Source organism: Rutidosis leptorrhynchoides, chromosome 1, assembly GCF_046630445.1.
Source record: "Rutidosis leptorrhynchoides isolate AG116_Rl617_1_P2 chromosome 1, CSIRO_AGI_Rlap_v1, whole genome shotgun sequence".
NCBI lineage: Eukaryota > Viridiplantae > Streptophyta > Magnoliopsida > Asterales > Asteraceae > Rutidosis > Rutidosis leptorrhynchoides.
The window spans coordinates 520,030,515-520,055,067 of record NC_092333.1 but is presented as its reverse complement, the minus strand read 5'-3'; positions in this window follow the sequence as shown (position 1 = coordinate 520,055,067).

The window sequence follows — 24,553 nt, the reverse complement described above, 5'->3', positions numbered from 1 at the left end:
ATTTAATTAACCTAATAATTAATAATGATTATGGTTGTCCTATTTGTGATGACCCAGAAATTTCCGATCAAATTTAAACTTTAATCTTTATATGTTCCCGACACGATAAGTAAAATCTGTAATGTTGAGTCTCGAAAGTTTTGAATTCCATATTCATGTAATCAATTACCATTTGACTATGCCCGATGATTCACGAACAATTGTGTGTAAATAAATATGTAAATATATCTACATATATAAGTATAATTATAAATATAAGGGTATATTTAATAATTTAAATTAATAAAGTACACTTTAATCAAATGAGTTAATTATGTAAAACAATATACGAGATAAAAAGTTGTTATTACAAATGAAATATATAAATATATAAAATTTATATTATAGTATAATATATATATATATAATGTATGAATAATAAATATACAATAAAAATTATTATATAACATATTATATGATTATTAAATATTACGAAAGTATAATACATATATATGATACAGGTATAAATATAGTTGTTAATATTACTATAAATTTTGATATTAATACCAATACTGGTATTATTAATATAATCTATTGATGTGAATTTGATATATATAAATTGTAATAGTATTTTTATTAATAATATTATTATTATCATTAATAAAATAGCCTTATTATAATTAGTATTATTATTAATAATATTATTTTTATAAATTTTATAGATATTATTATCATTATAATTAATAGTAATATTATTATAATTATGTCATTATAAACTTTTATTATTAGTATTTACAACATTAAGTGTATTATTAATAGTATTAATAATTATCTACTAATTAATTAAAATTTAAGAACTAGAAATATATATATACAGATTAAGACTTATAAAAGAAACAAATTGTTGCAGTACATATATAAAAGAACAGATAGATAATTACGCAGTAGGATCCAAAAACTCGTTTGATATCTCTATCGATTCTGTCTCTAATTTGTTATCTGTCCCAATCCAATCCAGTACAATATGATTCTAGTTAAACAGACGCAAACAAAATTTGTTTTGGACACTTTCTAATTGTATTTGAATTTTCTTCTGTTTGACATCTTCGTACAGAATTTGTTACACGTCTTAATCGAGTTACAACGCATTTACGGGGAGGGAGGGGGGGGTTTCTACTAATGTTTTATCTAGAAATGTTGCAGGTCGCACAATTTGGAACGAAATCATCAAAGCAGGGAAATCCGCGGACGGCTATGGTGTTAACTTCACTAATTCAATATCCAAAAATATTGGGAACAGTTCTAACACCAAATTTTGGCATGACAACTGGTGCGGTACTGAAAAGTTTTGTACCCAATTTCGAAGATTATATATGCTTGAATCAAACAAAAACGCCACGGTTGGGGAAAGACTCAAGACAAACAACACAACGACATCCACTTCATGGAACTGGTCCCGTGCACCTAATGGTCGGAGCCTCACCTGTCACACCCCCAAATTAGGGCCTAGGGTATTTGTGACTAATTATATCAAATCACAGTTGTATAAACGAGAACGACTCTATATGAGACGTTTTGAATAAAACATTTATTAATAAAACAGCGGAAGCATTAAAAGTTTTACATCAAATTTAAACTGAAATAATAATAATAGTCTTAATGCAAAGTAAATGTAATGAAATGAAGACTCCATGTAGCAGCATTCAATTCATCAGGTAGCAATCATGGCAATCATCTTATTCGTCACCTGAGACAAAACATGCTTAAAGTGTCAACCAAAAAGGTTGGTGAGTTCATTAGTTTATCAAAATCAATCATTTCCGTTATAATAATAGGCCACAAGATTTCAGTTTCATAAATATCCGTACACTAGCAAGTGTATAATAGCATTCTATAAGTTGTAGGCACCCGGTAACAAGCCTTAACGTTCATGTTTTACCCTCTGAAGTACACCAGATCAGGTGTGTTTAAAATAACCTCGAAGTACTAAAGCATCCCATAGTCAGGATGGGGTTTGTCAGACCCAATAGATCTATCTTTAGGATTCGCACCTACCGTACATAGACAAGTAGTTTAATGTTACCAAGCTAAGGGTATATTTCTGGTTTAAACCCACATAGAATTAGTTTTAGTACTTGTGCCTATTTCGTAAAACATTTATAAATCAGCGCATGTATTCTCAGCCCAAAAATATATATAAAAAGGGAGCAAATGAAACTCACCTTAAATAGCAGTTGAAGTATTCCACGCAAGAAAGGAAAGTAAAGCAAGTAAGTGACCGAGATATCAACTAGAAGTAGTTCTTTAAGAGAGAAATGAGAGATTAAGGTGTAAGTTTGAAATGAGAAATGTATGTGGTATTTATAGTTGAAAATGTTAGGTAAAAAAAAATTAAAATAAAATAAGTAAATCTTAAAAGTTAAAATAAGAAAAATTATTTTGTATTTTTATTAAAAGTAAATCTTAAAAGTTAAAATAAGAAAAAGTAGTTTGTATTTTTATTAAAAGTAAAATCTTAAAAGTTAAAATAAGAAAAAGTAGTTTGTATTTTTATTAAAAGTAAAATCTTAAAAGTTAAAATAAGAAAAAGTATTTTGTATTTTTATTAAAAGTAAATCTTAAAATAAAAGTAGTTTGTATTTTTATTAAAAGTAAATCTTAAAAGAAAAAGTAGTTTGTATTTTTGTATTTATTTATTAAAAGTATATATAGTTTTGATTTTTTTTTGTATAAAATTCTAAAAAAAAAAATTTGTTTAATATATTTCTAAGAACATTTAACATTTTATTTCTATATTTGTTTAATTATTAAATACGAATTTTATATAAAAATTATTATTATATTTAGTTTTTATAAAAATTAAAATTTATGATTATTAATTTATAGTTTTTATTAGTTTTATAAATGTTATAATATTATGTATTATTTAGTTAATTATATATTCTTTTAACTAAATAACAAAAGTAATATAAATATTATATATATTCATTGATTTAATTATGTTATATTATATATCATAATCTTATTTATAATATTTATAATTATATTATTTATTTTAAGCATACGTTTATTCGGTCAACGTTAAATTTATTCGTATATAACAACTCTAGGTATTTTAGTAAAATCGGAAGTCGAAAAGTGAGGGTTGTTATAGTACCTACCCGTTAAAAGAAATTTCGTCCCGAAATTTAGTTTTTGCCATCAATCAGCGTTGTTCGTACCTAAACGAGGATATTTACGTTTTATCTGGTCTTCACGTTCCCAGGTAGGTTCGGGGCCTTTCGTGAATTCCAACGGATAGAATATTGTTCTGTTTCATGCATTTAAATAATACGAACCCTAATTTCTTACAGGTTCTTCTATAAAGTGCATTTTATCATTAATGCGGAGGTTATCTAAAGGATTAATAAGAGTGTCATTTGACTAGGTTATCCTCAAAAGGGATGATGGTGTTATACGAGTATTTTAGTAAACTGAACACATGAAATGTGTTATGAATAGTATTGAGCTTATTTAAAACTTTGAGTGTTTATGTCACAATATTAGGGTAGACAAAACAGAGAGTAGTTCATGAAAATTATAGTCATGAAGTTTGATAGAGATCATCATTGTTTACAACAAGAATATTGTAATGATGAATATAAGTTGAAAAAATAAAGTTTTATCACTACTGAATATTATGGATAAAATGATTTGATTATAGGAAGCGTATAAACGAAGCTATTGTAAAAGAGTGAATGAGAAATTAAATGTTCGCCTTAACTTTTGACGTAGTCACGATTGATTTTTGGAATTCAAGGGATTAAAGGAAATCTTCGTAATCCATAAGATTTGATTCTCCGGTAATTAAGGAATTTAAAATTTTCTTTGATTAAATGAGGTGAATTGCTTCAATTGCTGTGTTTGGAATTTTGCTATAAATTAGCTTCTTCCGTTTCATTATCTTCACCACTTCTATACTTTCTTCCTCAATTCATACTTCCAAAGATTGTGAGAATGCTCCATCCAGTTCTTATCCTGGATATTTTTCTGACTATCATTTCAGTCATTCTTCTTTTTCATTTACCACTAGAGGAATTTGTTTTCTTCTACTATTACCTTGGGGTTATAGTGTTTTTAATTCTCCCATGTCTTTACGTTGCAATACGTATTGATATACACGGTTTGTAATTTCGGTATCGTTATCGGGCTACATATTTTCCCTTATATGTCGGAGCTCTTTGCCTTTTTATTCTCCTCTCGACTCTAAGTAAAGCGAGTAATGGTCCAGAATTTGTAGGTATGAAGTTTCGAATGGACCTACTGTTCTAAGCGTAATATCACGATTTGATTTGGTAAATTACCAGAATTACTGAGGATAGAACTATCAAGAATATATTTTCTTGATATGTTCAGAGATTAAGTAGAATGTAAGAGTCGTGTAACATAGCAAATGATGATTATAAAGTCTATGAATCATCATCTTCCATTAAAAATTTAGCATGACTTACTGTAATATAATCACGTTGGCCTGACGTCATTATATTATACTAACTCATGCTTCAATTCTCAACACTACTTCAAATCATTCAAAATTTGAATTTAAATTTTACGGAATATAGAAACTTAAACAGTTTTCCTTTATGACGTAATAAAGATATTGCAAAGAGATAATTAATTGCGGACAAGAATCGTTATGAAGATATCTTTAGAAATATCGAGGATATTTATAACGAAAGATACGATGATATTTTAGAATTTCTAAAATCGATGGATAATGAAGAAATTCTTCTGTAAGGATTTAGAATGCGTAAAAAGATCTTCTGTGATTTCCTTCAGAAATCGAATCATCTAGATTCTTTGGTTATAGGTTTAGTCCTTGGGATTTGTCCTTGGTCTCCTTCATGTTTTGCTCAATCCGTCTTTCAATACCATATATTCTTTTGAGCTTTTCCAACACACAATTCTTTATTATCAAGCTTCTGGTCATTAAGGCCATCTACAGCTTTTGCTGCTTCATCAGCATTCTCAAGGTTAACTGATCTGAATCATTGATTATCAATCCGATATGTTTTCAAGGATTTTGAAGAATGTACAATGTAATATATTAATGTGAATGTTAGATATTTCTTGGGTATTACCTACCCGTTAAAATATTTTCACAATCAGCAGTTTGTACAAAAGAATTTTTAAATACAATCTTTATGAAAATATACATACATATATATTTTCTTCAGATGTAATTATGGATTTAATAAGTTAATATAATATTAAACTCATTTGATTTACGGTTGAAATGAGAATAAATAATCTCCAAAACTTTAGAGATTACATAATCGTCGCGGAATATTTCTTTAATGAAGTTATGAATCAATACTTCATCGTTCATTGTTATTAATATACCTCAGTAAATGATGTTGATGCTCGTGGATTTCTTGTGAAATTCATAGGGCACAAATGATGTTTTCGAGAAATTTTCGAGTACATCGAAAAATAGGAGTGTAAAATCACACATGCATTTGAATAATACACTTAGTTTATTATGAAATGGAGTTTATTGTACTGAAGCAGTGATTAATGATTGTTAAGTCATTAACAAAGGATGTACATCATAGCATATTAATGATATGAATTAACCAAGTAGTACATACTAGTTAAGATTCACACGTAATAGTTTAGTACGAAAAGATTTATTATTGTTCCAAACCATATATATATAAAGTATACATATATAATTCTTCAGGAAGAATGAGTCAATACATCTTAACTCATTATTACTAATATTCCTTAGTATCTATGGGCGTATGATGTCGATGTTTGAGGTACCGATTATGATGTTGAGACGTGGGATGCTGATGTTGTTGTTGGTGAAGCTGATGCTGTTGGTGGTGATGCTGATAGTACTGGTGGTGCTGGTGCTGGTGCTGGTGCTGCTGTTGGTGCTGCTTGTGGTACTTGGTTAGTAAGTGTGAGCCTAGCTACCAAATCGCGCACTATTTCCTCCAGGGTTTCTACTTTACGCTCGAGTCTATGGATTTGTTCTACCCATTCCTCTGTAAGGTTTGTCAATTCTTGATATTTAGTTCGAAGTCTTCTAACTTCTTCTAATAACCATTTCTGGTTAAAATTCGAGAGTAGAGGACGAATATTGTCGTTGGTTACATCGAGTCGACCTTCGAGGCGGAAAATCCTTGCGAAAAGAGTGAAAACGGTATTGCGAACAGGTTCGCCAGTAAGAGGATCGAGTACTCCGACGTTTGGTGGTAAGTTTGGCTCGTGATAAGGAGTACCTTCTTCATTTCTCCATAGGGTGAGTATTTCGCGAACCCATCCCCATTTTCTAAAGAAATCACGGTAATTGATCGGTGGGTGTGCTCCTGTCACGCTATCTTTGGAGCTAGAAGAACTTGAGGAATTAGGTGAGAAATCCATATTATGTGTTTGGAATAGGGTTTGATATGAAATGGGTGTTGAATATTGAATGATATATTCATCTCCTTGAATACGTATATATAGTAGAAAGATTTCCGTAATTTACGGAGGAAATTTAGGAAAAGTGTTAGACAAGGTCTATTGGGAATAGATATGCTAAGATATGATTTGTCTATACTCTAATAATGGCAGTATGACGTGTCGAGATTATAAAATGATAAGTATGTAATCTAATAATCTTTCGATTAAAGACTTTCAATTCGTATACTGTGATAACCCAATGACATTTCCCGATTCGCAAACCGATGCATAAAGGCATAAGGCATATAGGTTCGTGATATAACAGGGAGTTATATACGTTTGAGTATGAATTATAGGAGTTTCAAAAATCTTGGATAATATTTCATGTAATACATATGTAATACACAAAACCAGGATAGATGACTAGGTGAGTTGTTCTTAATAAGTTCACCACTTATTAAGTGCGTAAGTGACTAAGTGTTGTATGATCACTATAGTCAGGTTTGATATTGTGCACCATACCCAAACATCTATGCCACCGCCGAGTCACTTGAATGATCAATTGTTACCGGTTGGCCCAGGAATTCTCGACCAAAATCTAAGTTTGGCATTCGAAATCCACAAGCGTCCCATAGTGGTACCAAGGATCACCCTAGGCCTTAAGTAGCGTTGACGTTCGAGTAATTTCACATTATCGTGTATGTTATAATCTTAAGATTTAAGTATAGTTTCTAAGGTATAGTGTAGCATTTATCAATTAAAGGCAACAATTAAAGGCACTATGGTCAAGGAAAGTTGTAGTCCTACATTGCTAAGGTACCTAATTGTATAAGGCACACATAAAATGCAATCCTGGTTCTCTACAACAACCTCTTCTGATACCAATCTGTCACACCCCCAAATTAGGGCCTAGGGTATTTGTGACTAATTATATCAAATCACAGTTGTATAAACGAGAACGACTCTATATGAGACATTTTGAATAAAACATTTATTAATAAAACAGCGGAAGCATTAAAAGTTTTACATCAAATTTAAACTGAAATAATAATAATAGTCTTAATGCAAAGTAAATGTAATGAAATGAAGACTCCATGTAGCAGCATTCAATTCATCAGGTAGCAATCATGGCAATCATCTTATTCGTCACCTGAGACAAAACATGCTTAAAGTGTCAACCAAAAAGGTTGGTGAGTTCATTAGTTTATCAAAATCAATCATTTCCGTTATAATAATAGGCCACAAGATTTCAGTTTCATAAATATCCGTACACTAGCAAGTGTATAATAGCATTCTATAAGTTGTAGGCACCCGGTAACAAGCCTTAACGTTCATGTTTTACCCTCTGAAGTACACCAGATCAGGTGTGTTTAAAATAACCTCGAAGTACTAAAGCATCCCATAGTCAGGATGGGGTTTGTCAGACCCAATAGATCTATCTTTAGGATTCGCACCTACCGTACATAGACAAGTAGTTTAATGTTACCAAGCTAAGGGTATATTTCTGGTTTAAACCCACATAGAATTAGTTTTAGTACTTGTGCCTATTTCGTAAAACATTTATAAATCAGCGCATGTATTCTCAGCCCAAAAATATATATAAAAAGGGAGCAAATGAAACTCACCTTAAATAGCAGTTGAAGTATTCCACGCAAGAAAGGAAAGTAAAGCAAGTAAGTGACCGAGATATCAACTAGAAGTAGTTCTTTAAGAGAGAAATGAGAGATTAAGGTGTAAGTTTGAAATGAGAAATGTATGTGGTATTTATAGTTGAAAATGTTAGGTAAAAAAAAATTAAAATAAAATAAGTAAATCTTAAAAGTTAAAATAAGAAAAATTATTTTGTATTTTTATTAAAAGTAAATCTTAAAAGTTAAAATAAGAAAAAGTAGTTTGTATTTTTATTAAAAGTAAAATCTTAAAAGTTAAAATAAGAAAAAGTAGTTTGTATTTTTATTAAAAGTAAAATCTTAAAAGTTAAAATAAGAAAAAGTATTTTGTATTTTTATTAAAAGTAAATCTTAAAATAAAAGTAGTTTGTATTTTTATTAAAAGTAAATCTTAAAAGAAAAAGTAGTTTGTATTTTTGTATTTATTTATTAAAAGTATATATAGTTTTGATTTTTTTTTTTGTATAAAATTCTAAAAAAAAAAATTTGTTTAATATATTTCTAAGAACATTTAACATTTTATTTCTATATTTGTTTAATTATTAAATACGAATTTTATATAAAAATTATTATTATATTTAGTTTTTATAAAAATTAAAATTTATGATTATTAATTTATAGTTTTTATTAGTTTTATAAATGTTATAATATTATGTATTATTTAGTTAATTATATATTCTTTTAACTAAATAACAAAAGTAATATAAATATTATATATATTCATTGATTTAATTATGTTATATTATATATCATAATCTTATTTATAATATTTATAATTATATTATTTATTTTAAGCATACGTTTATTCGGTCAACGTTAAATTTATTCGTATATAACAACTCTAGGTATTTTAGTAAAATCGGAAGTCGAAAAGTGAGGGTTGTTATATCACCGAATTAACAGAACTAAATAATCTCGTATCAACCATCAGTCTCTCCAATAAGCCTGATACTTGGAAATGGAATTTAGATCAATCCGGCATTTTTACAACAAAAGCTTTAGCCACAATCCTCGACAACTTTAAACTTCATACACCGTCCTCCACCATTAAGACACCAAGGAATAAACTCATACCCCAAAAAATTAACATCTTCATTTGGAGAGTTCTATACGGGAGAATCCCAACACGTGTAGAACTAGACAAAAGAGGAGTTGATCTCGACTCCATCCTCTGCCCACTATGCAACCTACACATAGAGTCTATTGAACACGTATTAATTCATTGCACGTCTACATCAAACGTCTGGGAATCAATTCTACAATGGTGGAACCTCCCAGCCAACACCTTCACCAATCTCCGTGACATAACCTTAAATGATCAATCCTTCACCACGTCACAAAATGGTGCTATCATCTGGCAAGCCATTAAATGGGCATCCACTTACATTATCTGGAAATACCGGAATCTCAAGGTCTTCGGTAAAAAAGAATGGTGTGCCGCAACAATCTTATTCGAAATCCAAACACAGTCTTTCGCATGGATATCCAAAAGACACAAAAAATCTATAGTTATGTGGCACCAGTGGCTAGTCAATCCCGCCTTCTACATCTCATCAAATCATCAGAGATCCGGCATTGGCTAATTGTAGCAAAGTCCTATTCGTCAGTGCATTCATGGCTTGGATTTCCATTTTCACTTGGTTAAATGGGGAGTGTCAGCCGACTTTGTCACCGCAAGCGCGGTACTGTCTGGTTGCCTCTTCCCAGCTTGATGTCTCAAGTTTCGCGGTGTCTTTGGTCTCCTAGCCCATGAATCTGTACATTTTCCATTTTCGATCTCATTACATTGTATAGTTGTATAGGGCTTTGTAACTCTCCGATATATTAATAATACTTTTTGCTTGCTTTTCAAAAAAAAAAAATCGAGTTACAACGCAAGTATCATAAAACTATCACCAAACTTACTCATCTTTTTACTCTTGTTTTCGGTTTCTATCTCTCTCATCATCTTTATCGATCAAACAAACACCCAACTCAAACCGCCATCACTTCATATCTTCTTTTTTCTTCTTTTGGATCGAGACACCACTTCCTGTAACCATCGTCACCATCATATATATATACAAGTGTTTTTCTGTTTACTTACTCTTTATGATCAAACTCAAATTCAACCCCAACCTTGATCAATCCAACAGCCACTCCAATCCGCCATATTTTTACACCATGCACCACCTATCAAACACCACATTTTCTTTCATCCTCTCTCTCTATTTGCCTCATGTCCGTGAATCACCAAGACCCACCAACAAACCACCTTCATTAACACCTACAAACCGGAACACTTTCACCAATTTTGATCACAACCATTACACCGCCATCAGTAAAGATGAAGAAGAATAGAATGTTGAGGGTGATGGCAGCGTTAATGATAGCAAAAGAAGAGTTGGCCAGATAATAATAGATATCAACATAGTACGTAAACAAAGATAACTATTATGTTAAATATAAAGGTGATGGGGGATTTTGAAACTAAAGCCTAAAGAAGTGGAGTGATGGCCGACAAGTTGGAACGTGCCTTATTATCTATATTTTTTTTTTGTGAACTAATCATAACAACAACTAAGTGGGTATTGTGTTAAAGTTATGAAAGTTTGTCTAGTGGGGATATACTTGAAATGGTACACGAGGTATAAGCTGTTAGTCTTATCTATATTTTTTTTTTTACTTCGGCCGAGGGAAGTGGATACAGACAGCCACGAGGGATTTATTTTTTAGCCGATTCTTTTTATTTCCCTAGTAATGGACTTCTATTGTTGGGCCAATGATTACATCTTTCTGTTTGGGTCATGTTCTGTGTATGCTGTTGAGCCCAAGACCCGATCTAAGTTGTTGTATGTTAGAGTTGTTTAGCTAGAATCGAATTGTTAGGGAAGAAGAACAAGAAGTCAGAGATAAAGGTTATACACGTTTAGGTCACACGTAATTACAGAAAGGAGCAGATAGCACGCTGGTTAGAGGAGTTTGTGATTTTCTAGAGGTCCTAGGTTCGAACCTAGGCCATTACAAATTTTTTTTATTATTTACAGAGAAACTGATGTGGGCCGTGAGCCATGGAACATGTTTAAGTAATTGGGCCGGTTGTTGTTATGATATGTAGTTGGGCTACAAGGTTTATTAGGCTTTGTAATTTGTTGTTGGGTCGAAAACATAGAAGGTTAAACAAATTCGGGAATAAATATAAACAGAAAGACATTCATGGAGGAATAGTTAAAGGAGGTGACGGGGTAGCGAATGGTCACAGGTTCGAGCCCTATCTGGGGCATTTTGTTTTTGGAAAAGCATATGAGGTAGTTATTGTTATAATTATTATTATTGCTATTAATATTATTGTTATTGTTAGTTATTGTTATTAGTATTATTATTTTTACCAATAAAAGAAGTAATTACCCTATTAGTATTATTATCAAAATTATAATTACAAGTAGGATTATTATTATTATTATTATTATTATTATTATTATTATTATTATTATTATTATTATTATTATTATTATTATTATTATTATTATTATTATTACTATCATTATTATTAATATTACTAATATTATTATCAATATAAGTATTATCATTATATCATTATTATAAGATTTATCATTTAAAACTATCATTAATATTATTATTAATAAAATCATTTATATTATTATCATTATTATCAACACTAGTACTATCATTATCATTATTTTAATCATTATTAATTTTTATTTAGTATTAATTACTAAATTAACAAACAAATGAAATATATACATATAAAACATTTGATACATATAACACAACAAAAATTAATAGTTTTATATACAAAATGAATATGTAAACATATACATATTATAATATAAAAAGGATATAACTAATAAATTTGTATACATATTTGTTCGATTACAATTATGTATATTAATAAAGATACAAATGATATAGGTTCGTGAATCTGAGTCCAACCCTATACCTGTTCAATGCTGTTATATGTATTTTTACTACAAAATACAGTATGGTGAGTTTCATTTGCTTCCTTTTTACTCATTACATTTTTGGGCTGAGAATACATGCAAAATGTTTTATTAACTGTTTTACAATAATTATATGCGTGAGTTCATTTGATTCCCTTTTACTCTTTACATTTTTGGGACTGAGAATACCTGCGCTGTTTTTATAACTGCTTTACTAAATGCTTGAAATATATTTTGAACTGCGAATACATGAAATGCTTTTATAAATGTTTGACGAGATAGACACAAGCAAAACATTCCTCGAATGAATTATTATGCAGACAGAAGTTCTGTGGATTATTATTGAATTATGTGGACATGATAATTGCCACCATTGAATTATGTGGACATGATAATTGCCACCATTGAATTATGTGGTCATGATAATTGCCACCATTGAATTATGTAGATATGATAATTGCCACCAGTTGATGTGAATGTTATATATCGAGAGAATGATTTTATACACAGGTTATGTGTATGTTATTTTTGTGCACAAGATATGTGTACGTTACTATGATTTATGAAAATGGTTTCGTACACGAGAAAGATGTACTGTATTTAAACGATCTAGCATGTACATTACCGGTGGGTATAGGATTCGGGCCCATTTGTACCATGCAGCATTTAAATTTTGTGGTCTATCAAAATGATGAATTTTATTGTTTTATGATAAACTTATGAACTCACCAACCTTTTGGTTGACACTTGAAAGCATGTTTATTCTCAGGTATGAAAGAAATCTTCCGCTGTGCATTTTGCTCATTTTAAGGACATTATTTGGAGTCGATCATCGCTCTGGGATCAAATGTTAATGACTTCGTCCATATGGATTAGGACGGGGCATCACACTATTTAGTGACGTTCATATGAAATCTGTTATAATCATTTAATTAATTATTTGGGTTGGGTAATTGATTATTCAAACTGATCAAGTGGATACATTAATATTCATAATTAATTAAAACAGTGGTGGATTAAATACATTGATAATTGGTGTAATTGTTGACAGAAGTGATAACTGCGTCACAGTTTAAATCCTTAATTAGTTGGAATATTTGACTTCGGGTGTAAGGGTAATTTGACGAGGACACTCGCACTTTATATTTATGACCGATGGACTATTATGGACAAAAACCAGATAGACGTATCAAATAAACCAGGACAATTAACCCAGAGTAATAAATTAAAATCAAAATGTCAAACATCATGATTACGAAAGTTTAAATAAGCATAATTCTTTTATTGTATTTTTCATCGTACTTTTATTTACTGTCATTTTATTTATCGTCTTTTATTTTTACGCTTTATTTGTATTTTTAATTATTGTACGCACTTTAATTATTGTCATTTATCTTTACGCTTAAAATATAAAATTGACAAACCGGTCTTTAAACGGTAAACCCCCTTTTATAATAATAATATTACTATATATAATTATATATATTTTATATAAATATAGTTTTATAAAAATATAGTACGTAATCACTAGCTCCCTACACTACTCTACGATTATGTACACTGCCTATAAGTGTTGTAACAAGGTTTAGGTATATCCCATAAATAAATAATTAAAACTTGTGTAATTCGTACAATATTTCGTATCAAAAGTAATAGTATTTTGTACACCTCCGCTACATCATCAAGTTTTTGGCGCCGCTGCCGGGGAATTGATGTGTCAGCGGAGGGGTATGAAATACTATTATTTTAATACGAAATACGATACAAGTTTTAATTATTTTATTTACAAATGGGATATACATAAACTCTGCTACAACACTATAGACAGTGTACCTAATTGTAGAGTAGTATAGTTTTAGTAAGTCCGGTTCATTCCACAGGGAAACGACTTATTTTACACTATATTTTTATACAACTATATTTATACAAAATATATATAATTATATATAGTAGTGTTTATTATAAAAGGGGGTTTTACCGTTTAATGACCGGTTTGTCGATTTTATATTTTAAGAGTAAAGATAAATGACGATAATTAAAGTGCGTAAAATAAATAACAATATTTAAATGATGATAATTAAAATTTCGATAAGATATGAAATAAAATAATTATGCTCATTTAAACTTCCGTAATCATGATGTTTGACGTTTTAATTTTAATTTATTACTCTGGGTTAATTGTCCTTTGTCCTGGATTGTTTGATACGTCTATCTGGATTTTGTCCATAATAGTCCATCGGTCATAATTATAAAGTGCGAATGTCCTCGTCAAATTAACCCTTATACCCGAAGTCAAATAGTCCAACTAATTACGGATTTAGACTGTGACGCGGTTTTCACTTCTGTCAACAATTATACTAGGTCTCCCTGTGTATAATCCACCCCTGTTTTAATTAGTTTATGAATATTAATTAATCCACTTGATTAGAATGAATAACCAATTACCCAACCCAATTGATTAATTAAATGATTGTAAAAGATTCCGTATAAACGTCACTAAATAGGACAACTAAAATCATTATTAATTATTAGATTAAATAATTTGAGAATAGGTTTAACAGACTCCAATGAGTTGTCACTCTATTAGACAATTACCACTGAAATGTCCCGTTCATATTGATTAAAAACGTTCCATATTAATTGATTTCGTTGCGAGGTTTTGACCTCTATATGAGACGTTTTTCAAAGACTGCATTCATTTTAAAACAAACCATAACCTTTATTTCATCAATAAAGGTTTAAAAAGCTTTACGTAGATTATCAAATAATGATAATCTAAAATATCCTGTTTACACACGACCATTACATAATGGTTTACAATACAAATATGTTACAACAAAATAAGTTTCTTGAATGCAGTTTTTACACAATATCATACAAGCATGGACTCCAAATCTCGTCCTTATTTAAGTATGCGACAGCGGAAGCTCTTAATAATCACCTGAGAATAAACATGCTTAAAACGTCAACAAAAATGTTGGTGAGTTATAGGTTTAACCTATATATATCAAATCATAATAATAGACCACAAGATTTCATATTTCAATACACATCCCATACATAGAGATAAAAATCATTCATATGGTGAACACCTGGTAACCGACATTAACAAGATGCATATATAAGAATATCCCCATCATTCCGGGACACCCTTCGGATATGATATAAATTTCGAAGTACTAAAGCATCCGGTACTTTGGATGGTGCTTGTTGGGCCCGATAGATCTATCTTTAGGATTCGCGTCAATTAGGGTGTCTGTTCCCTAATTCTTAGATTACCAGACTTAATAAAAAGGGGCATATTTGATTTCGATAATTCAACCATAGAATGTAGTTTCACGTACTTGTGTCTATTTTGTAAATCAATTATAAAACCTGCATGTATTCTCATCCCAAAAATATTAGATTTTAAAAGTGGGACTATAACTCACTTTCACAGATTTTTACTTCGTCGGGAAGTAAGACTTGGCCACTAGTTGATTCACGAACCTATAACAATATATACATATATATCAAAGTATGTTCAAAATATATTTACAACACTTTTATAATATATTTTGATGTTTTAAGTTTATTAAGTCAGCTGTCCTCGTTAGTAACCTACAACTAGTTGTCCACAGTTAGATGTACAGAAATAAATCGATAAATATTATCTTGAATCAATCCACGACCCAGTGTATACATATCTCAGTATTGATCACAACTCAAACTATATATATTTTGGAATCAACCTCAACCCTGTATAGCTAACTCCAATATTCACATATAGAGTGTCTATGGTTGTTCCGAAATATATATAGATGTGTCGACATGATAGGTCGAAACATTGTATATGTGTCTATGGTATCTCAAGATTACATAATATACAATACAAGTTGATTAAGTTATGGTTGGAATAGATTTGTTACCAATTTTCACGTAGCTAAAATGAGAAAAATTATCCAATCTTGTTTTACCCATAACTTCTTCGTTTTAAATCCGTTTTGAGTGAATCAAATTGCTATGGTTTCATATTAAACTCTATTTTATGAATCTAAACAGAAAAGTATAGGTTTATAGTCTGAAAAATAAGTTACAAGTCGTTTTTGTAAAGGTAGTCATTTCAGTCGAAAGAACGACGTCTAGATGACCATTTTAGAAAACATACTTCCACTTTGAGTTTAACCATAATTTTTGGATATAGTTTCATGTTCATAATAAAAATCATTTTCTCAGAATAACAACTTTTAAATCAAAGTTTATCATAGTTTTTAATTAACTAACCCAAAACAGCCCGCGGTGTTACTACGACGGCGTAAATCCGGTTTTACGGTGTTTTTCGTGTTTCCAGGTTTTAAATCATTAAGTTAGCATATCATATAGATATAGAACATGTGTTTAGTTGATTTTAAAAGTCAAGTTAGAAGGATTAACTTTTGTTTGCGAACAAGTTTAGAATTAACTAAACTATGTTCTAGTGATTACAAGTTTAAACCTTCGAATAAGATAGCTTTATATGTATGAATCGAATGATGTTATGAACATCATTACTATCTTAAGTTCCTTGGATAAACCTACTAGAAAATAGAAAAATGGATCTAGCTTCAATGGATCCTTGGATGGCTCGAAGTTCTTGAAGCAAAATCATGACACGAAAACAAGTTCAAGTAAGATCATCACTTGAAATAAGATTGTTATAGTTATAGAAATTGAACCAAAGTTTGAATATGATTATTAACTTGTATTAGAATGATAACCTAATGTAAGAAACAAAGATTTCTTGAGGTTGGATGATCACCTTACAAGATTGGAAGTGAGCTAGCAAACTTGAAAGTATTCTTGATTTTATGAAACTAGAACTTTAGGAATTTATGAAGAACACTTAGAACTTGAAGATAGAACTTGAGAGAGATCAATTAGATGAAGAAAATTGAAGAATGAAAGTGTTTGTAGGTGTTTTTGGTCGTTGGTGTATGGATTAGATATAAAGGATATGTAATTTTGTTTTCATGTAAATAAGTCATGAATGATAACTCATATTTTTGTAATTTTATGAGATATTTCATGCTAGTTGCCAAATGATGGTTCCCACATGTGTTAGGTGACTCACATGGGCTGCTAATAGCTGATCATTGGAGTGTATATACCAATAGTACATACATCTAAAAGCTGTGTATTGTACGAGTACGAATACGGGTGCATACGAGTAGAATTGTTGATGAAACTGAACGAGGATGTAATTGTAAGCATTTTTGTTAAGTAGAAGTATTTTGATAAGTGTCTTGAAGTCTTTCAAAAGTGTATGAATACATATTAAAACACTACATGTATATACATTTTAACTGAGTCGTTAAGTCATCGTTAGTCGTTACATGTAAATGTTGTTTTGAAACCTTTAGGTTAACGATCTTGTTAAATGTTGTTAACCCAATGTTTATAATATCAAAAGAGATTTTAAATTATTATATTATCATGATATTATGATGTAAGAATATCTCTTAATATGATATATGTACATTAAATGTCGTTACAACGATAATCGTTACATATATGTCTCGTTTCAAAATCATTAAGTTAGTAGTCTTGTTTTTACATATGTAGTTCATTGTTAATATACTTAATGATATGTTTACTTATCATAATATCATGTTAACTATATATATAACCATATATATGTCATCATATAGTTTTTACAAGTTTTAACGTTCGTGAATCACCGGTCAACTTGGGTGGTCAATTGTCTATATGAAACCTATTGGGTGGTCAATTGTCTATATGAAACCTATTTAAATTAATCAAGTCTTAACAAGTTTGATTGCTTAACATGTTGGAAACATTTAATAATATAAATATCAATCTCAATTAATATATATAAACATGGAAAAGTTTGGGTCACTACAGTACCTACCCGTTAAATAAATTTCGTCCCGAAATTTTAAGCTGTTGAAGGTGTTGACGAATCTTCTGGAAATAGATGCGGGTATTTCTTCTTCATCTGATCTTCACGCTCCCAGGTGAACTCGGGTCCTCTACGAGCATTCCATCGAACCTTAACAATTGGTATCTTGTTTTGCTTAAGTCTTTTAACCTCACGATCCATTATTTCGACGGGTTCTTCGATGAATTGAAGTTTTTCGTTGATTTGGATTTCATCTAACGGAATAGTGAGATCTTCTTTAGCAAAACATTTCTTCAAATTCGAGACGTGGAAAGTGTTATGTACAGCCGCGAGTTGTTGAGGTAACTCAAGTCGGTAAGCTACTGGTCCGACACGATCAATAATCTTGAATGGTCCAATATACCTTGGATTTAATTTCCCTCGTTTACTAAATCGAACAACGCCTTTCCAAGGTGCAACTTTAAGCATGACCATCTCTCCAATTTCAAATTCTATATCTTTTCTTTTAATGTCAGCGTAGCTCTTTTGTCGACTTTGGGCGGTTTTCAACCGTTGTTGAATTTGGATGATCTTGTTGAATTTGGATGATCTTCTCGGTAGTTTCTTGTATAATCTCCGGACCCGTAATCTGTCTATCGCCCACTTCACTCCAACAAATTGGAGACCTGTACTTTCTACCATAAAGTGCTTCAAACGGCGCCATCTCAATGCTTGAATGGTAGCTGTTGTTGTAGGAAAATTCTGCTAATGGTAGATGTCGATCCCAACTGTTTCCGAAATCAATAACACATGCTCGTAGCATGTCTTCAAGCGTTTGTATCGTCCTTTCGCTCTGCCCATCAGTTTGTGGATGATAGGCAGTACTCATGTCTAAACGAGTTCCTAATGCTTGCTGTAATGTCTGCCAGAATCTTGAAATAAATCTACCATCCCTATCAGAGATAATAGAGATTGGTATTCCATGTCTGGAGATGACTTCCTTCAAATACAGTCGTGCTAACTTCTCCATCTTGTCATCTTCTCTTATTGGCAAGAAGTGTGCTGATTTGGTGAGACGATCAACTATTACCCAAATAGTATCAAAACCACTTGCAGTCCTTGGCAATTTAGTGATGAAATCCATGGTAATGTTTTCCCATTTCCATTCCGGGATTTCGGGTTGTTGAAGTAGACCTGATGGTTTCTGATGCTCAGCTTTGACCTTAGAACACGTCAAACATTCTCCTACGTATTTAGCAACATCGGCTTTCATACCCGGCCACCAAAAATGTTTCTTGAGATCCTTGTACATCTTCCCCGTTCCAGGATGTATTGAGTATCTAGTTTTATGAGCTTCTCTAAGTACCATTTCTCTCATATCTCCAAATTTTGGTACCCAAATCCTTTCAGCCCTATACCGGGTTCCGTCTTCCCGAATATTAAGATGCTTCTCCGATCCTTTGGGTATTTCATCCTTTAAATTTCCCTCTTTTAAAACTCCTTGTTGCGCCTCCTTTATTTGAGTAGTAAGGTTATTATGAATCATTATATTCATAGATTTTACTCGAATGGGTTCTCTGTCCTTCCTACTCAAGGCATCGGCTACCACATTTGCCTTCCCCGGGTGGTAACGAATCTCAAAGTCGTAATCATTCAATAATTCAATCCACCTACGCTGCCTCATATTCAGTTGTTTCTGATTAAATATGTGTTGAAGACTTTTGTGGTCGGTATATATAATACTTTTGACCCCATATAAGTAGTGCCTCCAAGTCTTTAATGCAAAAACAACCGCTCCTAATTCCAAATCATGCGTCGTATAATTTTGTTCGTGAATCTTCAATTGTCTAGACGCATAAGCAATCACCTTTGTTCGTTGCATTAATACACAACCGAGACCTTTCTTTGATGCGTCACAATAAATCACAAAATCATCATTCCCTTCAGGCAATGACAATATAGGTGCCGTAGTTAGCTTTTTCTTCAATAATTGAAACGCTTTCTCTTGTTCATCATTCCATTCAAATTTCTTCCCTTTATGCGTTAATGCAGTCAAGGGTTTTGCTATTCTGGAAAAGTCTTGGATGAACCTTCTGTAGTAACCAGCTAGTCCTAAAAACTGGCGTATGTGTTTCGGAGTTTTCGGGGTTTCCCACTTTTCAACAGTTTCTATCTTTGCCGGATCCACCTTAATACCTTCTTTGTTCACTATGTGACCGAGGAATTGAACTTCTTCCAACCAAAATGCACACTTTGAAAACTTAGCGTACAATTCTTCCTTCCTCAATACTTCTAACACCTTTCTCAAATGTTCACCGTGTTCTTGGTCATTCTTTGAGTAAATAAGTATGTCATCAATGAAAACAATGACAAACTTGTCAAGGTATGGTCCACACACTCGGTTCATAAGGTCCATGAACACAGCTGGTGCATTAGTTAAACCAAACGGCATGACCATAAACTCGTAATGACCGTAACGTGTTCTGAAAGCAGTCTTTGGAATATCATCTTCTTTCACCCGCATTTGATGATACCCGGAACGTAAGTCAATCTTTGAATAAACAGACGAGCCTTGTAGTTGATCAAATAAGTCATCGATTCTCGGTAGTGGGTAGCGGTTCTTGATGGTAAGTTTGTTCAACTCTCGGTAGTCGATACACAACCTGAATGTACCATCTTTCTTCTTGACAAACAAAACCGGAGCTCCCCACGGTGATGTGCTTGGTCGAATGAAACCACGCTCTAAAAGTTCTTGTAATTGGCTTTGTAGTTCTTTCATCTCGCTGGGTGCGAGTCTGTAAGGAGCACGAGCTATTGGTGCAGCTCCTGGTACAAAATCTATTTGAAATTCAACGGATCGATGTGGGGGTAATCCCGGTAATTTTTTCGGAAATACATCAGGAAATTCTTTTGCGACGGGAACATCATTGATGCTCTTTTCTTCAGTTTGTACTTTCTCGACGTGTGCTAGAACAGCATAGCAACCTTTTCTTATTAGTTTTTGTGCCTTCAAATTACTAATAAGATGTAGCTTCGTGTTGCCCTTTTCTCCGTACACCATTAAGGGTTTTCCTTTTTCTCGTATAATGCGAATTGCATTTTTGTAACAAATGATCTCCGCCTTCACTTATTTCAACCAGTCCATACCGATTATCACATCAAAACTCCCTAACTCTACTGGTATCAAATCAATCTTAAATGTTTCGCTAACCAGTTTAATTTCTCGATTCCGACATATATTATCTGCTGAAATTAATTTACCATTTGCTAATTCGAGTAAAAATTTACTATCCAAAGGCGTCAATGGACAACTTAATTTAGCACAAAAATCTCTACTCATATAGCTTCTATCCGCACCCGAATCAAATAAAACATAAGCAGATTTATTGTCAATAAGAAACGTACCCGTAACAAGCTCCGGGTCTTCCTGTGCCTCTGCCGCATTAATATTGAAAACTCTTCCACGGCCTTGTCCATTCGTGTTCTCCTGGTTCGGGCAATTTCTAATAATGTGGCCCGGTTTTCCACATTTATAACAAACTACATTGGCATAACTTTCTCCGACACTACTTGCTCCGCCATTACTCGTTCCGACACCATTTGTTCCTTTTGTTCTATTAACCCCTGGTCCGTAGACCTCACACTTCACCGCGCTATGACCATTTATTTTACACTTGTTGCAAAATTTGGTGCAGAACCCCGAGTGATTCTTTTCACACCTTTGGCATAGCTGCTTCTGATTGTTGTTGTTGTTGCGGTTATTATTGTTGTTGGGATGATTGTTGTAGTTGTTGTTGTTGTTGTTGTTGTTGTTGTTGTTGTTGGGCCGTTTGTTGTAGTTGCGATTGATGTTGCGATTGTTGGGATAATTGTTGCGATTATTGTTGTAATTGCTGTTGTTGTTGTATTGGTGATTCTTATCACCGTTTTCCTCCCACTTTCTTTTGACTTGCTTCACATTGGCCTCTTCAGTAGTCTGTTCTTTAATTCTTTCTTCAATCTGGTTCACGAGTTTGTGAGCCATTATACATGCCTGTTGTATGGAGGCGGGCTCGTGTGAACTTATATCTTCTTGGATTCTTTCCGATAATCCTTTCACAAACGCGTCGATCTTCTCTTCCTCATCTTCGAATGCTCCCGGACACAATAGGCACAATTCTGTGAATCGTCTTTCGTACGTGGTAATATCAAATCCTTGGGTTCGTAACCCTCTAAGTTCTGTCTTGAGCTTATTGACCTCGGTTCTGGGACGGTACTTCTCGTTCATCAAGTGCTTGAATGCTGACCACGGTAGTGCGTACGCATCGTCTTGTCCCACTTGCTCTAGATAGGTATTCCACCATGTTAACGCAGAACCTGTGAAGGTATGCGTAGCGTACTTTACTTTGTCCTCTTCAGTACACTTACTTATGGCAAACACCGATTCAACCTTCTCGGTCCACCGTTTCAATCCGATCGGTCCTTCGGTTCCATCAAATTCCAAAGGTTTGCAGGCAGTGAATTCTTTGTAGGTGCATCCTACACGATTTCCTGTACTGCTAGATCCAAGGTTATTGTTGGTATGTAGTGCAGCCTGTACTGCGGCTATGTTTGAAGCTAGAAAAGTACGGAATTCCTCTTCATTCATATTCACGGTGTGTCGAGTAGTCGGTGCCATTTCCTTCAAAATAGTTAAATGGAACAAGTTAATCATACAGAATATTAAGAGTAGTTAATAGTATTTCGTAGCATAATATGAACTCATTTATAAAAGCTTTTTCTTCATATTAGCATTTTATAAGTTTAAATTCGGGTAGTACCTACCCGTTAAGTTCATACTTAGTAGCTAATATACAATTCAACTACTGCAATTCTATATGAAAAACTGATTATAATAATATTTCGCGTTCAAACTTTTACACAATCTTTTACAAACTTACAATACCGCTTATTTTACATAAAACATGAAATATAGCACACAATAACTTTGATACAAGATAGTTGTGAAGATAATTCTAGCTAGTACACAAGTCGTTCAGCAAAGGCAATAAAGACACGTAATTCATACGTCCAGAAACAAGTCATTCATTCTGGTTTTACTAGGACTACTTCCCATCCTTGATCTTGTGGAACATAACCATTATGGCCGTTGATAAGACAGCGTGTTGTAACGTCGTTAAAGGGACGAGGGTTACGTAATGTCCAACAGTCCCGTAACAATCTAAAAACCTCATTTCTTACCCCAATTACCGACTCCGTCACTTGTGGAAACATTTTGTTTAATAGTTGTAGCCCGATGTTCTTGTTCTCACTTTGGTGAGAAGCGAACATTACTAATCCGTAAGCATAACATGCTTCTTTATGTTGCATGTTAGCTGCTTTTTCTAAATCACGAAGTCCAATATTCGGATATATTGAGTCAAAATAATTTCTTAACCCGTTGCGTAAAATAGCATTTGGGTTCCCCGCAATATATGCGTCAAAGTAAACACATCGTAACTTATGGGTTTCCCAATGTGCTATCCCCCATCTTTCAAACGAAAGTCTCTTATAAACCAAGACATTCTTGGAACGTTCTTTGAATGTCTTACAAACTGATCTCGCCTTAAATAGTTGTGCCGAGGAATTCTGGCCGACTCTAGACAAGATTTCATCAATCATGTCTCCGGGTAGGTCTCTTAAAATATTGGGTTGTCTATCCATTTTGTGTTTTTAAACTGTAAAATAGACAAGAGTTAGATTCATAAAAAAAATACTTATTAATACAAGCAATTTTTACATATATCATAAAGCATAACAACACTATATTACATATATTACACCACACGAATACAACTATCTTATTCCGACTCGCTCGTTTCTTCTTCGGTTTTGGTTCGTTTTGCCAAGTTTCTAGGGATATATGATGTTCCCCTAATACGAGCCGTCGTTGTCCACATTGGTTTAGAAAAACCTGGTGGTTTAGAGGTTCCCGGGTCATTGTTACAACTTAAGGACTTCGGGGGTTGACGATACATATAAAGTTCATCGGGGTTGGAATTAGATTTCTCTATTTTATGCCCTTTCCCTTATTATTTTCTTTTGCCTTTTTAAATTCAGTTGGGGTAATTTCTATAACATCATCGGAATTCTCTTCGGAATCCGATTCATCGGAGAATTGGTAATCCTCCCAATATTTTGCTTCCTTGGCGGAAACACCATTGACCATAATTAACCTTGGTCGGTTGGTTGAGGATTTTCTTTTACTTAACCGTTTTATTATTTCCCCCACCGGTTCTATTTCTTCATCCGGTTCCGATTCTTCTTCCGGTTCCGATTCTTCTTCCGGTTCCGACTCTTCTTCCGGTTCCTCTTCGGGAACTTGTGAATCAGTCCACGAATCATTCCAATTTACATTTGACTCTTCATTATTATTAGGTGAGTCAATGGGACTTGTTTATGAGGTAGACATCTATCACATAATATCAAACGCGTTAAGAGATTAATATATCACATAATATTCACATGTTAAAAATATATAGTTTCCAACAAAATTTGTTAAGCAATCATTTTTCAAGTAAACACGGTCGAAGTCCAGACTCACTAATGCATCCTAACAAACTCGATAAGACACACTAATGCAAAATTCTGGTTCTCTAAGACCAACGCTCGGATACCAACTGAAATGTCCCGTTCTTATTGATTAAAAACGTTCC